Source organism: Bubalus bubalis, chromosome 20 (assembly GCF_019923935.1).
Source record: "Bubalus bubalis isolate 160015118507 breed Murrah chromosome 20, NDDB_SH_1, whole genome shotgun sequence".
Lineage (NCBI taxonomy): Eukaryota > Metazoa > Chordata > Mammalia > Artiodactyla > Bovidae > Bubalus > Bubalus bubalis.
The window spans coordinates 24,358,987-24,374,318 of record NC_059176.1 but is presented as its reverse complement, the minus strand read 5'-3'; the positions used below and the strand labels follow the sequence as shown (position 1 = coordinate 24,374,318).

Genomic DNA, 15,332 nt, shown 5'->3' with positions numbered 1-15,332 from the left:
TTGTACATCTGTAAGTTCTTGGTTCATGTACTGCTGAAGGCTAGCTTGAAGGATTTTGAGCATAAACTTGCTAGCATGTGAAATTAACCCAACTGTATAGTAGTTTGAACATTCTTTGGCATTGCCCTTCTTTGGGATTGGAATGAAAACTGACCTTTTCCAGTCCTGTGACTACTATTTAAGTTTTCCAAATTTGCTGACGTATTGAGTACATCACTTTAACAGCATCGTCTTTTAAGATTTTAAATAGCTTACCTGCAATGATAAAGGACAGAAATGAATAAGGACCTGACAGAAGCAAAAGAGATTAAGAAGAGGTGGCAAGAACACACAGAAAAACTATGCAAAAAATATCTTAATGACCTGGATAACCATGATGGTGTGGTCACTCAGAGCTGGACATCCTGGAATGTGAAGTCAAGTGGGCCTTAGGAAGCATTACTATGAACAAAGATAGTGAAGGTGATTGAATTCTAGCTGAGCTATTTAAAATCCTAAAAGATAATGCTGCTTAAAAGCTACATTCAACGTGGCAGCAAATTTGGAAAACTCAGCAATACTGCAGTCCATAGCGTCACAAAGAGTTGGACACGACTTAATGATGGAACAATAACAACAACAGCAAGAATGTCCAGATAGTTGAAATATTTGTGGCTTTTTTCTTATAAAGATCAAAATATTTTAAAAGAATATTTACTTTAAGAATTATCAGAGTTTAGTTCTACATATAAGAGAAAAAGAACCAAACTGATAATTAAAGTTTAATAAAAAGTCAAATTATATAAATTTAAGGTGTATGTGAATCTCTTAAACATTTTTGAATCTAACAGTCTGGGATCTCATACTTTTCACCTTGAATCTTGAAATATCTTTTCAAGGTCCCTAATCAATTGACTTCAAAATCAATAGATCATCAAGATTATCCTGAATGGGCCTGGCTTAATCAGGTGAGAATCTTAAAAGCTGGTCTGGACCCTCCCCGAAGTGAGAAACTCTCTTCCTTGTTGGCTTTGAATAAATAAGCTGTCACAAAATAGTGGTCATGTGGAGAAGCCCATGTAGCAAAGCACTGTGAGTGACTCCTTTGGAGCCGAGGGTGGCCTTCAGCAAGAAACTAAAACCCTCAGTTCGATACTGCAAGGAACAGAATTCTGCTGACAGTATGAGGGAGCTTGGAAGTGGAACTCTCCCCAGTCGAGCCTCTGATGACCCAGTGGATGCTTGGATTGCAACTCGGTGAGGCCTGAAAGCAGAGAGCTCAACTCAGTTCGCTTCTGACCTGCAGAAACTGTGAGGTAATGGATGTGTTTTATGTAACTGCTAAGTCTGTGGTAACTTATTACACAGCAACAGTGACCTCATACAGTCCCCTTGTCTCTAATCTCTTCTAATTTTTCTTTCATGCTTCAGATAGCATGGTTTTTCTGGATGAATATTTTGGTAGTATTGAGATTTCCCCTCTGCGTAAAATCTTGCAATAACGCTCCATGGTCTAAAAGATGACGTTGACACTTGCCAAGTGTGTTAAGTCTTCCTGACCTGGCACTCACCTACCTTTTCCTCTCCTCCTCACGCTTCTCTTGTGCATCCTGTGCTTTTATAGTGGAAACCACTATGTGCCAAACACTCTTTCACTCCCATGCCTTTGTATGTGTCCTTTTCCTCGGATTGCTTATCCTTTCCACCCCCTTGTAGGCAGTAGGATTATTTCCTGGTGTTCCTATGTCTTACTTCCGGGTATATAGTAAGCTGGCACTTCCCTTCTCCAATAAAGGTAGGTATGGCCATGTAACTTGTTTTGGCAAATGAAAACAGAGCAGAAGTGACAATATCTCATAGATAGAGACTCGAAGAGCCATTGAATAATTTATGAAATCCCCTTTTCTTGCTGTAGTGGTTGGTGGTGCTCTGGACAAAGGAAACTCTGTCTGGGTCCCAGAGTGAGGAGACATGAAGGGTCCCCAAGCCAAGTTGACAGGGACTTGGCTGTTTGGGACCTATAAATCTTTGTTGTTATAAGCCACCAAGACTTGGGGATTTGGGGTTCCTGGGGGATAATTTATGTTATACTGATGGACATGTCACTCCCTCTTGTCGAGATATGCATCCTATAGACTCAGCTCAAATTCCTGACTTCTCTAGACAGTGAAAGATTTTCTTCTCTGTGTTCCAATAGATGTTAAACCTACCTCTTTATCTCTATAGTATCTATCTCATAGATTGCTGTGAGGGTTACTAGAGTAAATAGATAAAGTGCTTATTAACAATAGCTGGCACATTATAAGTCCTCAAAAAGGATTAGCTATTCTCATCACTGGGGCTTCCTTCCCAGGTGCCTCAGTGGTAAAGAATCTTCCTGCCAATGCAAGAGATGTAGTAGATGTGGATTCTATCCCTGGGTCACGAAGATCCCCTGGAGGAGGAAATGGCAACCCACTCCAGCATTCTTGCCTAGAAAATTCCATGGACAGAGGAGCCTGGCAGGCCATAGTTTATGGTGTCACAAAGAGCTGGACATGACTGAGCACACACACAGGCATTCTAATTATTATAGCACCTCTCTTGTTGTATTGCAATCATCTGTTAAATATTTGTCTGTTTAGACAGTGCTTATTTGGAGAGCAAGGACTATGTCCTTTTTCATCGTTGTATCATAGACACCTGGCCCAGTGCCTAGAACATAGAAGGTATTTACTATATATTTGCTAATAAATGTTTATTTAATATATTCCAGAAATCCCAATTTCTACGTTTTCCATGCAAATATCCCCAATTTGTATTTTGTTACAGTAATTTATAGTGTGTTTGAGAAAGTTATGCTTCTCATTATTTTCATAGCTGTTGAACAATGAGGGACAGTTACTAGACTATATTTAAGATTTTAGTAGACTTAAAGTCCAGAGAAGGCAATGGCACCCCATTCCAGTACTCTTGCCTGGAAAATCCCATGGGTGGAGGAGCCTGGTAGGCTGCAGTCCATGGGGTCGCTAAGAGTCGGACACGACTGAGCGACTTCACTTTCACTTTTCACTTTCATGCACTGGAGAAGGAAATGGCAACCCACTCCAGTGTTCTTGCCTGGAGAATCCCAGGGACGGGGGGAGCCTAGTGGGCTGCCGTCTATGGGGTCGCACAGAATCGGACACGACTGAAGTGACTTAGCAGCAGTGGCAGACTTAAAGTCAGCCTGTGACCTTTGACAAGTTGTTTAATCTTTTTAAGCTTCTTTATCTTCATCTTTAGAATGGATGCCTACCTACCTCATGTGATTGTTATAAGGAATTAACTTAAGTGTGTGTGCTCAGTCGTGTCTGAGTCTTTGCAACCCCATGTAGCCCTCCAGCCTCCTCTGTTCATGGGATTTTCCAGGCAAGAATACTGGAACAAGTTGCCAGTTCCTGCTCCAGGGGATCTTTCCAACCCAGGGATCAAATCTGTGTCCCTTGTGTCTCCTGCATTGGCAGACAGATTCTTTACCACTGAACCACCTGGGAAGCCCCATTAACTAAATAATTTTTTTGTAAAATAGCACAGTACTTGGACAAAGTAAAACAATGAATTTTTTAATGGTTGACTTACATATTGTGAAATGATTACTAAATAAATTTAATTAGCATTTGTCATCTCATATAGGTACAATAAAAAAAGAAGAAAAAACTTTTCTTAATTATTTATAATTTGTTATTATTAGTTCTTATATTTACCTTTGGCTTTTCTTAGCTAGCTTTAAGTTTCTGTTTGAAAAATTAGGAGTTTAACACTTGTCCCTTTATTTTTCATAGAAATGATATGACAATAATTTTTGCCACATGCCTTGAGTTTCATACTCTCATTGTAAGTAACATGAAATAATATTGTGTATATTTAACTATTTTAATTAAAAACAATACCAGATGTTTCTGTTGTCATTGTATGAGAAATTCACTCATGTAGTTAGCATTGTCAATATAATACAATTCTACAAAGAACACTCGGCTTGTCCAAAGAGATGTTAGGTGTAAAAGCACATTTTACCTATCTTTTCTGCAATATCACCATTACATTGTTTCTATCTCAAAGAACCAAATATTATCTGTATTAAATCTAGCTGTACAATTTTTTACAGCTCCTTGCATCTTTAAAGGTAGCTGCCAAAAATACCAGAGAAGGAAATGGCAACCCACTCCAGTATTCTTGCCTACAGAATCCTGTGGATGGAGGAGCCTGGTGGGTTGCTGTCCATGGGGTTGCATAGAGTTGGACACGACTGAAGCGACTTAGCATGCATGCATGCATGCATTGGAGAAGGAAATGGCAACCCACTCCAGTGTTCTTGCCTGGAGAATCCCAGGGACGAGGGAGCCTGGTAGGCTACAGTCCATGGGGTTGCTAAGAGTCGGATAGACTGAGCATCTTCACTTTCACTTTTCACTTTCATGCATTGGAGAAGGAAATGGCACCCCACTCCAATGTTCTTGCCTGGAGAATCCCAGGGATGGGGGAGCCTCATGGGCTGCCGTCTATGGGGTCGCACAGAATCAGACACGACTGAAGCAACTTAGCAGCAGCAGCAGCAGCAGCCAGTGTTCTTACCTGGAGAATCCCAGGGACAGAGGAGCCTGGTGGGCTGCCATCTGTGGGGTCGCACAGAGTCGGACATGACTGAAGTAACTTAGCAGCAGCTGCAGCAGCCAAAAATACCATCAGTGGGTAATCTTTAAAACCTTCTAGAAACCCTGTTCAGGTCTTTTCAAATGAAATTGCAATCTAGTTAAAACTAAATATCCCTTTAGAAACAGAAGAGTGACGAAGATTAAAAAAGAAAATGGTTTAAAATATGACTCATTCTTCTGGTTTGAGGTTTTAAAGAGACATGCAAGGAAGAGCAAAATATAGATTTTTATTTCATGATGAGTTATAAAATTACCTTAATGGTAAAGTGATACCATTTTGCATGAAATACTGCAATTTCTTGAAAGAGTAATCAAAAAACTTATTTGGATCATGGTTAGCAAAGCTCACACTAAGTTTCTTCAAAACACAGCTCCTAATGTTTCTCTGAGCTTTTCATAGATCTATAATGGTAGAATAAGGAAAATACTTGGTATTAGGAGGTATTTCCTCTGCATCATAATGAAACTTCCAGTTATCATTTTCACTATTTTAGCAAGATTTATATTACTGTAGATGAACTTTTAATCCTTTTTTCTTTTATATACCACTTTCCAAAATTGATTACAATAGTCTGAAGTATAAACTGTGGTGAATGAGTTTTGGAATTGATTTTTTCTTATAAAATATTTTAAAAGTTAGAAGTAGCCTTAAGTGGTTGAACCAGTTTAAGATGACTTTACTTTTAGAAGAAACTAAAGCACTTTGTTTCACCATCTATTATAGCTTTTCTTTGTCAGTTTCTTCTGTTGTAAAGAATATAGTTTGTTGTTATCATAATCAAAATGATAGAATGTATATTTGAAAACTAGGATTCTTATAAATTCTTGACTCAGAATTCTCTAAGCCAGGCTTCAACAGTATGTGAACTGTGAACTTCCAGATGTTCAAGCTGGAGTTAGAAAAGGCAGAGGAACCTGAGATCAAATTGCCAACATCCATTGGATCAATGAGAAAGCAAGAGAGTTCCAGAAAAACATCTACTTCTGCTTTATTGACTATGCCAAAGCATTTGACTGTGGATCAAAACAAACAGTGGAAAATTCTTAAAGAGATGGGAATACCAGACCACCTGACCTGCCTCCTGAGAAATCTGTATGCAGGTCAAGAAGCAACAGTAAGAACTGGAGTGGAACACCAGACTGGTTCCAAATTGGAAAGGGAGTACATCAAGGCTGTATTTTGTCACCCTGCTTATTTAACTTTTATGCAGAGTACATCATGAGAAACGCTGGACTGGAAGAAACACAAGCTGGAATCAAGATTGCCGGGAGAAACAACACATTAAAAAGATCATACACCATGACCAAGTGGGCTTTATCCCAGGGATGCAAGGATTCTTCAATATCCGCAAATCAATCAGTGTAATACACCACATTAACAAATTGAAAAATAAAAACCATATGATTATCTCAATAGATGCAGAGAAAGCCTTTGACAAAAGTCAACGTCCATTTATGATAAAAACTCTCCAGAAAGCAGGAATAGAAGGAACATACCTCAACATAATAAAAGCTATATATGACAAACCCACAGCAAACATTATCTTCAATGGTGAAAAATTGAAAGCATTTCCTCTAAAGTCAGGAACAAGACAAGGGTGCCCACTTTCACCATTACTATTCAACATAGTTTTGGAAGTTTTGGCCACAGCAATCAGAGCAGAAAAAGAAATAAAAGGAATCCAAATTGGAAAAGAAGAAGTAAAGCTCTCACTGTTTGCAGATGACATGATCCTCTACATAGAAAACCCTAAAGACTTCACCAGAAAATTACTAGAACTAATCAATGACTATAGTAAAGTTGCAGGATATAAAATCAACACACAGAAATCACTTGCATTCCTATACACTAATAATGAGAAAACAGAAAGAGAAATTAAGGAAACAATTCCATTCACCATTGCAATGGAAAGAATAAAATACTTAGGAATATATCTACCTAAAGAAACTAAAGACCTATATATAGAAAACTATAAAACACTGGTGAAAGAAATCAAAGAGGACACTAATAGATGGAGAAATATACCATGCTCATGGATTGGAAGAATCAATATAGTGAAAATGAGTATACTACCCAAAGCAATCTATAGATTCAATGCAATCCCTATCAAGCTACCAACAGCATTCTTCACAGAGCTAGAACAAATAATTTCACAATTTGTATGGAAATACAAAAAACCTCGAATAGCCAAAGCAATCTTGAGAAAGAAGAATGGAACTGGAGGAATCAACCTATCTGACTTCAGGCTCTACTACAAAGCCACAGTCATCAAGACAGTATGGTACTGGCACAAAGACAGAAACATAGATCAATGGAACAAAATAGAAAGCCCAGAGATAAATCCACGCACCTATGGACACCTTATCTTTGACAAAGGAGGCAAGAATATACAATGGATTAAAGACAATCTCTTTAACAAGTGGTGCTGGGAAATCTGGTCAACCACTTGTAAAAGAATGAAACTAGAACACTTTCTAATACCATACACAAAAATAAACTCAAAATGGATTAAAGATCTAAACGTAAGACCAGAAACTATAAAACTCCTAGAGGAGAACATAGGCAAAACACTCTCTGACATACATCACAGCAGGATCCTCTATGACCCACCTCCCAGAATATTGGAAATAAAAGCAAAAATAAACAAATGGGACCTAATTAACCTTAAAAGCTTCTGCACATCAAAGGAAACTATTAGCAAGGTGAAAAGACAGCCTTCAGAATGGGAGAAGATAATAGCAAATGAAGCAACTGATAAACAACTAATCTCGAGAATATACAAGCAACTCCTACAGCTCAACTCCAGAAAAATAAATGACCCAATCAAAAAATGGGCCAAAGAACTAAATAGACATTTCTCCAAAGAAGACATACAGATGGCTAACAAACACATGAAAAGATGCTCAACATCACTCATTATCAGAGAAATGCAAATCAAAACCCCTATGAGGTACCATTTTACACCAGTCAGAATGGCTGCGATCCAAAAGTCTACAAGTAATAAATGCTGGAGAGGGTGTGGAGAAAAGGGAACCCTCTTACACTGTTGGTGGGAATGCAAACTAGTACAGCCACTATGGAGAACAGTGTGGAGATTCCTTAAAAAACTGGAAATAGAACTGCCTCATGATCCAGTAATCCCACTGCTGGGCACACACACTGAGGAAACCAGAAGGGAAAGAGACACGCGTACCCCAGTGTTCATCACAGCACTGTTTATAATAGCCAGGACATGGAAGCAACCTAGATGTCCATCAGCAGATGAATGGATAAGAAAGCTGTGGTACATATACACAATGGAGTATTATTCAGCCATTGAAAAGAATACATTTGAATCAGTTCTAATGAGGTGGATGAAACTGGAGCCTATTATACAGAGTGAAGTAAGCCAGAAAGAAAAACACCAATACAGTATACTAACGCATATATATGGAATTTAGAAAGATGGTAACAATAACCCTGTGTACGAGACAGCAAAAGAGACACTGATGTATAGAACAGTCTTATGGACTCCGTGAGAGAGGGAGAGGGTGGGAAGATTTGGGAGAATGACATTGAAACATGTAAAATATCAAGTATGAAATGAGTTGCCAGTCCAGGTTCGATGCACGATACTGGATGCTTGGGGCTGGTGCACTGGGATGACCCAGAGGGATGGAATGGGGAGGGAGGAGGGAGGAGGGTTCAGGATGGGGAACACATGTATATCTGTGGTGGATTCATTTTGATATTTGGCAAAACTAATACAATTATGTAAAGTTTAAAAAAAAAAAAGATTGCCAGGAGAAATATCAATAACTTCAGATGTGCAGATGACACCACCCTTATGGCAGAAAGTCTTCAAGAACTAAAGAGCCTCTTGATGAAAGTGAAAGAGGAGAGTACAAAAGTTGGCTTAGAGTTCAACATTCAGAAAGCTAAAATCATGGCATCTGGTCCCATCACTTCATGGCAAATAGATGGGGAAACAGTGGAAACAGTGACTGACTTTATATTTTGGGCTCCAAAATCACTGCAGGTGGTGACTGCAGCCATGAAATTAAAAGACACTTGCTCCTTGGAAGAAAAGCTATGACCAACCTAGATAGCATATTCAAAAGCAGAGACATTACTTTGCCAACAAAGGTCCGTCTAGTCAAGGTTATGGTTTTTCCAGTAGTCATGTATGGATGTGAGAGTTGGACTATAAAGAAAACTGAGCGCCGAAGAATTGATGCTTTTGAACTGTGGTGTTGGAGAAGACTCTTGAGAGTCCCTTGGACAGCAAGAAGATCCAACAAGTCCATCCTAAAAGGAATCAATCCTGAATACTCATTGGAAGGACTGACATTGAAGCTGAAACTCCAATACTTTGGCCACCTGATGCAAAGAACTGACTCATTGGAAAAGACCCTGAGGCGGGAAAGATTGAAGGTGGGAAGAGAAGGGGATGACAGAGGATGAGATGGTTGGATGGCATCACCGACTCAATGGACATGAATTTGAGTAGGTTCCAGGAGTTGGTGTTGGACAGGGAAGCCTGGCATGCTGCAGTCCATGGTGTTGCAAAGAGTCGTACACAACTGAGTGACTGAACTATGACTAACTATAAATTCTTGACTCAGATGACTTAGTGAATTACTGTTGGAGCTGATATTTTCATACCAGGAAATTTCCAGGTTAGAAATTTCATATGCGGAATACAGAATGATGTGATTACAGTGCCACTGTCGGCAATATTTTCTGGTGCCTTAAAGGTTAGCAGTAAACACTGAAAAATGTGACTGTTAGTTAACAAGTAATGATGTAATTGGTTTGTGTTTCTAGCACTTATTGTACTCATATGAACAACAAAATAAGAACAAAAGTAATTTCTTCTGGGATCCATTATTTACTTCCTTTCCTCTTAAGGTAAATGCTGCACTAGAAGAGTAATTTAGAAAAAAAACCTTTTATGAACAAAATATGCCATGTTTCAACATTTTAACTCAAAACAGCATCTGCATTTTCAAAGGTATAAATTGTCAATCATGACAAAACCACCATATTGCTATCTAATACAGTGAAAAGGTAAACATCATTGCCAGAGCCATCGTGTACATAGTGCAGGGTGTTCCATGTGCTGGGCTTTGGAAATCAGACAGACCTTGTTTCTCTCTTCCCTAGTTTCTCCTTCTTGCTGTGTGAAACAGCCAAGTGACTCAGCGTCCTTTGGTCTTAGGTGTACAAATTTTTAAATGGTGATAAAAACATTTCAGCCCTAGGGTGTGGCTCAGATGGTAAAGAATCTGGCTGCAATGAGGGAGACCCGGGTTCAATCCCTGGGTCAGGAAGATCCCCTGGAGAAGGAAATGGCAACCCACTCCAGTATTTTTGCCTGGGAAATCCCATGGACAGAGGAGCCTGGTAGGCCCCAGTCCATGGGGTGGCAAAGAGTCTGACATGACTAACACACACACAAAAGCATTTATCTCCCAAGGTTGCTGTGATGGTAAATTAACCCTTGTAGAATATACTGTTTGGTACAGGATAAGTACTTAATCCCCTAGAGGAAGAAATGACAACCCACTGTAATATTCTTGCCTGGGAAGTTCCGTGGACAGAGCAGCCTGGTGGGTTACAGTCCATGCAGTCACAGAGTCGGACATGACTTAGCACACACACACAAGCACTTAATACTATTACTATTATTATTACAAGTGTAGTTTTTTATATTTTTATACTTTATACACTACTTTCATAAAGGTCTCTCATTTGAGATAATTAGCTCCTGTATGACAACACAGCTTTTATCACAGAACTATGTACAAGGATTTAATAAGCATGATTGCTACTGGATTTGTTCAAATGAAAAAGCACCATATTCCCCTTGCTTTGATGTAAGATCACAATGTATGAAAAGTAATATTTTTAACTCAAATTGTTCCTGACTTTAAACCATTTAAAGGTACAATTTCATTCATTTGCCCTTGTGAGGCTTTATTCCACAAACTGTCTATAACCCCAGTTTATAAATGAGGAAGAGAAATGTGAAATAATTTCCCTAAGGTGAAAGGCCAATCAGCTCTATAACCAACCTTCATTTGATGATGAAATGTTTGAAATATGTTATCTTCTTGTCTAGCTCTTGATAAATTCTGAAATTTTCAGATCTAGTTGAGGAGCATCTGAATACACAGGAGTGAAAAGCAGGTTAAAAGAGAGTGGTGGTGTGAAGTTTTTGGTAGCGACCCTGCCATCCAGTCTTGGCCATTTCTGCCTTTAATCTTCTCAGTAATCAGCAAGTATTAAGTCCATTTTAAAACTATTCTGTAACCTCCAACCTTAAGAAAAGGAAGATAAATTTTTTCAATGAGAGTTCTTGCAAACACATTTCACCCAGAGGTTGAGAGTTTTTTTCCTCTCTTGATCTGGATGGAGTTAAGTTCTTGCCAGAAGGAAGCAGAGTGGCATGACCAGTATGACCTGGTCTCGGAATGACCTGGGGCCATCTTGCTTTGGGGAGTATTTCTATCGGTGGATGACAGTCGCTGCCATTCTTTTATACCCAAACACGCTGGTGACCGTGGTGGCCAGTTTACTCAACAAAGCTGTCTAGCTAGCTGACAAATTTCAGTTTTTCCCTGGGGACAAAATGTTCTAAGAGTCTTGTGGGAAAAGAGGACAGACATGGAGACTTTATTATTTCATTCTGATTTGTGCTTGTTGCTATTTATGAATGGCTTCCATTTAATTAGGTGTTTTTAAAATTTAAAACAGTGTTTGTGATAACTAACTCTAATAACTCCCAAAGCACAAACTTGGGACATTAACTATTGTGGAGGGTGGTATTCAAAAAGTCTGTCAATCACAAGGCTGTAATTGATTGTATAGCACATGAAATAATTCTTTATTGTTTTACAGGATAATTATGGAAACATGAAAAACAGCTTCCACTGCTAAGTAAAACCCAACTTCCGTTTTTCAGAATTAGAAGTTTTGTTGTAAAAATTTTTAACCCAATGAACATATTTGCTTTAGATTTATGAGTTAAGGTAAGTCAGAAGGGGGTCTTTCATTTGGGTGTTTAACCAGGAAGCTTATTTTGAAAAGGGAAAAATAAAACTAATTTAAAATTTCTTGTTTCTTTGCAGATAGTTTCCAAACCTGAAGGCACAACTGAGGATAAAAGTAAATGGAAGGGGACATTAAGGAGTCAGTGGTCATAGGAAAGAAAGCACACCGAACAGTGTCATCAGTAAACTACTCTAACCCCAGGACACTAACACCCTTGGAAAAAGTGCATGGCCAATAATGCTTTTATGGGTATACTTAATAATTTTCTCCCATGATAAAAATTAAAACCAAAGTGTTTCATGGAGTCATTCTGAGATAATCTTTGAAATATTATCAAAAAGGAACTGGTCTATTTTATACTTCAGGGAGGGGAAAATGTTCACATTTTAGATAGCATTCTGTGATTATTTTTAATGGGAAAATAAAATATAGGTGACTTTTCCAGGAATCAATATCCTCTTTTCTCCATTCTTGGTGTTTTGCAGGCTGATTAATTTGCAGCGGTTGAGTTTGATTGCCACTGAAGCAGAAAGCATTATAGATTCTCTGTTATTCTTCAAGCCACTTGGCTAAAGTCTACAGTTCTGTCTCTGTGTATTTATCTACCTTTCCACATGGCGCTTAGCACCGGAGCTTTGGGCCTCTCCTAAACATATTGTGAAAATCTTTTGTGCTGAATTCTCAAGTCTTGCTGTGAATAGGTAACTACCCCCCTCAACTCCCACCCAAGATAGCTGTTCTGTGAGGTAAAGGTAAATGAGCCAGAGAAACAGGCATTTATAAAGCAGCTTTGTGTGTCTATGAAGAATGTATCCAGCTAAATTTTGAAAGCAAAAAGGGGAGGCTCTGAAGGTCATAAAATTTATATAAATCATATAGCAATTAAAGAAATAATGACTGAAATAAAACTTGCTCAACATCTAATGTGTGGTATTTTTAAATGGTTGAATGGAAGAATTCAGTATTTTCAACACTCATGGTATACTGTCTTGGTTATGGTTATTGGTTATTAATCAATCCTGGATAAATTTTTTTTCAGTTTCTAATGAACAGTTAATTGAATAAACTATATCATTAATCTTCTTTAAATCACCTCTTTTCAAATGTTTGAAACATTTGAAACAAAGCAAAAAGCAACATTTTTTGATAGGTCAATTCTTTGATCAAATATTTCTCTATATTTCAAATATTTCAGCATTAAATAATGGGATTATTGTAAATTGTTTGACTTTATATTCTCAAAGTTGCATAAATATGTGTGTTGGAAAAAAACTAGGTAACATTTGTATAGCTAGCTCCAAAGGTTAATTTGGTTTAAATACAAACTGAGTCAGGTATTATAAAAGCCTTTCAATATATTTGATCTATTTTTTGGGAATATGATGATAAGTTATTGTATAGCTTGTTAGAGTGATTGTCAAAATACGTTAAAAATACAAACTACATAAAGTCAGGCCCTTTTTGAAGGAAAACTCAGTTGTAAGGTAAATGTATTTCTTATGCAGATAGAGATTTATGCTTTAATAATTATGGTGATATTTATATAATGAAAAATGGAAAGTTCTTCAATTTTGGTAGTTGTTGAAAATGTTAATTCATTATATTTTCTGAAACATAAAGAAAGCATTAAATACTTTAATATAGAGTCTCCACATAAAATAATCTGAATTCTTTCCCAGAAGCAAATCTAGAATCAAATTGGTGAATCAACACCATTATTGCCACTGCAAACAGCTACTTAAGAAATCTGCTCCCAATTAACCTTATAGACAAATGAAAAACCATCTTCTAAAAACAGACACATTTATTTCTGTAAATATGTAAATTCCTCAGCATTTCTACAATGTTGAAATAAACTGTTTTCAATCTGTATTTATAGATTAGAGTTGGGAGCAATTTCTCTATCCTTTACAAACAGCCTTGACTGCCTACTCTGAGTTCAAAACTGCCTTAAAATGTGTAATTTTTTGTATACAAAAGGCATTCTAAAATTGTATTATGCAGTTATTGTGCTAAAAGAATGACCCTTGCCATGCTTTGTTTACTGAATGTCAAATTTTCATTTGTATTACAGCTGTGTACCACAGCAGTTTCGGTTTTGTATGAAGGGCAACTAATGCACAAAACAGTCAAACCACAGAGCAGTAATTAGTCTGGAAAAGATCAAAGTGTGCTCTTCTAAATCCAGCCAATTTGCTCTGGGTGTGCAAAACCAATAGTCTTTCTTTTGCTAAGGTCTCTTATTAATTTTTGCTTTCGTTTGCTGCAGAGCAGCTGCTTTACTGTCAATCCAACATCCTGCTTAAAAAAAAATCCATTTTGATGCCACAAATGCAATTTCAATGGGTTTAGGAATAATAACCAGCTTTTTTTTCCTATCCCACTTCTAGGAGATAGAAACTTGAAAGTTTTCAGCATCTGTAAAGTGAAAGAAAGCAACAGAAGGCATAGCACTGTTTGGATTTGTTGCTCTAGAAAAAGCTGAAGATGAATGATCTGTAAATATTTCTGCTTTTAGTGCTTTTAACCAGCTCTGTTCTTATCTGCTGCTTGGCTCTCCTTTTAGTATGAGTTTTTCTTATCCTTTTTATAGCCACATTATGGTTTTTTAATGGAGATATTGAATGATCCAAATTATTAAGTAAATTGATGGCAGGAAAAAAAGTTAAATGAATGGTTTACATTTCTTGGAAAGCAAATGCTAAAATCAGGAGTATCACCTGCTCTTTTCTTGATGTAATTATTATTATTTTTGACTGAATATGGAAGTGGTCATTGCAAATGATAAATAAACTTTATTAGAGGAGGTGATTCAAACTTGTGAAGATGAAAAAGTACAATATCATCACTTAAAAAATGAAATATAATCCTGGAGAATATACTCTACATGTAGTGTATGGATTTCTCCCCTTTTCCATTTCTGTCATTTTGCTTATAATAGTCTCTCTGGCAGAAAGTAGAGAGAAAAAAGTTGGTCAGTTTATTGATTCCTATTAATATGGCAGCTTTTCTATAATTGTTACCTTGAACTCTGCTCAAATATTTTCTTTCTCTCTCTCTCTCTCTCTCTCTCTCTATATATATATATATATATATGTACTATTTCTTAGTAAATTTCTTTACCCAAGAAATGGATAGTAACATGTATTAGCTGAGTAAATCTGTTTTTATGTGTTTGCTGTCTCAACAATTTTCCTGACTTCACAACAAACCACTTAAATTTTATTCTGAGTACACTCCAAATATATGCCAAGTATTTGTTTTAGTGTTAATATAACCAGACACTGAAATACAGCACCCCCAAACCAAAAAGTGTAATGAATGAATTTGCATAATGAAAAGAAGCATAATAATTCAATCTCATTTACAATAATTGATTCATAAACAAATGCGTCATGTCCATGAAATGACCAGATAGGTTTATTCTGAAAATATTTTCAACTGAACAAAAATTTAGTGCTTTTGAAAAATAACAAAATAAAGAGATTATCTCTTTCTTCACACAGTATGTACAAATTAGGCACTAACTACTGATTTTACTCTGAACTAACCATGACATCGGAGAAGGCAATGGCACCCCACTCCAGCACTCTTGCCTGGAAAATCCCATGGACAGAGGAGCCTGGTAGGCCGCGGTCCATGGG

At 37.3% G+C, this 15,332-nt stretch overlaps 1 long non-coding RNA gene across 3 annotated transcripts; it reads left to right on the top strand.

Moving 5' to 3' along the window:
• Positions 1-731: 731 nt before the first annotated feature.
• Positions 732-14,729, top strand: LOC102409548. Of its 3 annotated transcripts, none has more exons than XR_006546988.1 (4): positions 732-1,295; positions 11,536-11,666; positions 11,766-12,389; positions 14,079-14,729. It is a non-coding gene; the product is annotated as an uncharacterized LOC102409548 (long non-coding RNA). The 3 variants fall into 3 exon arrangements; XR_006546989.1 differs by lacking the exon at positions 14,079-14,729 and having other exon boundaries at positions 734-1,295; positions 11,766-11,937; positions 12,174-12,612; XR_006546987.1 differs by lacking the exon at positions 14,079-14,729 and having other exon boundaries at positions 734-1,295; positions 11,766-12,612.
• The last annotated feature ends 603 nt before the right edge of the window (positions 14,730-15,332 follow it).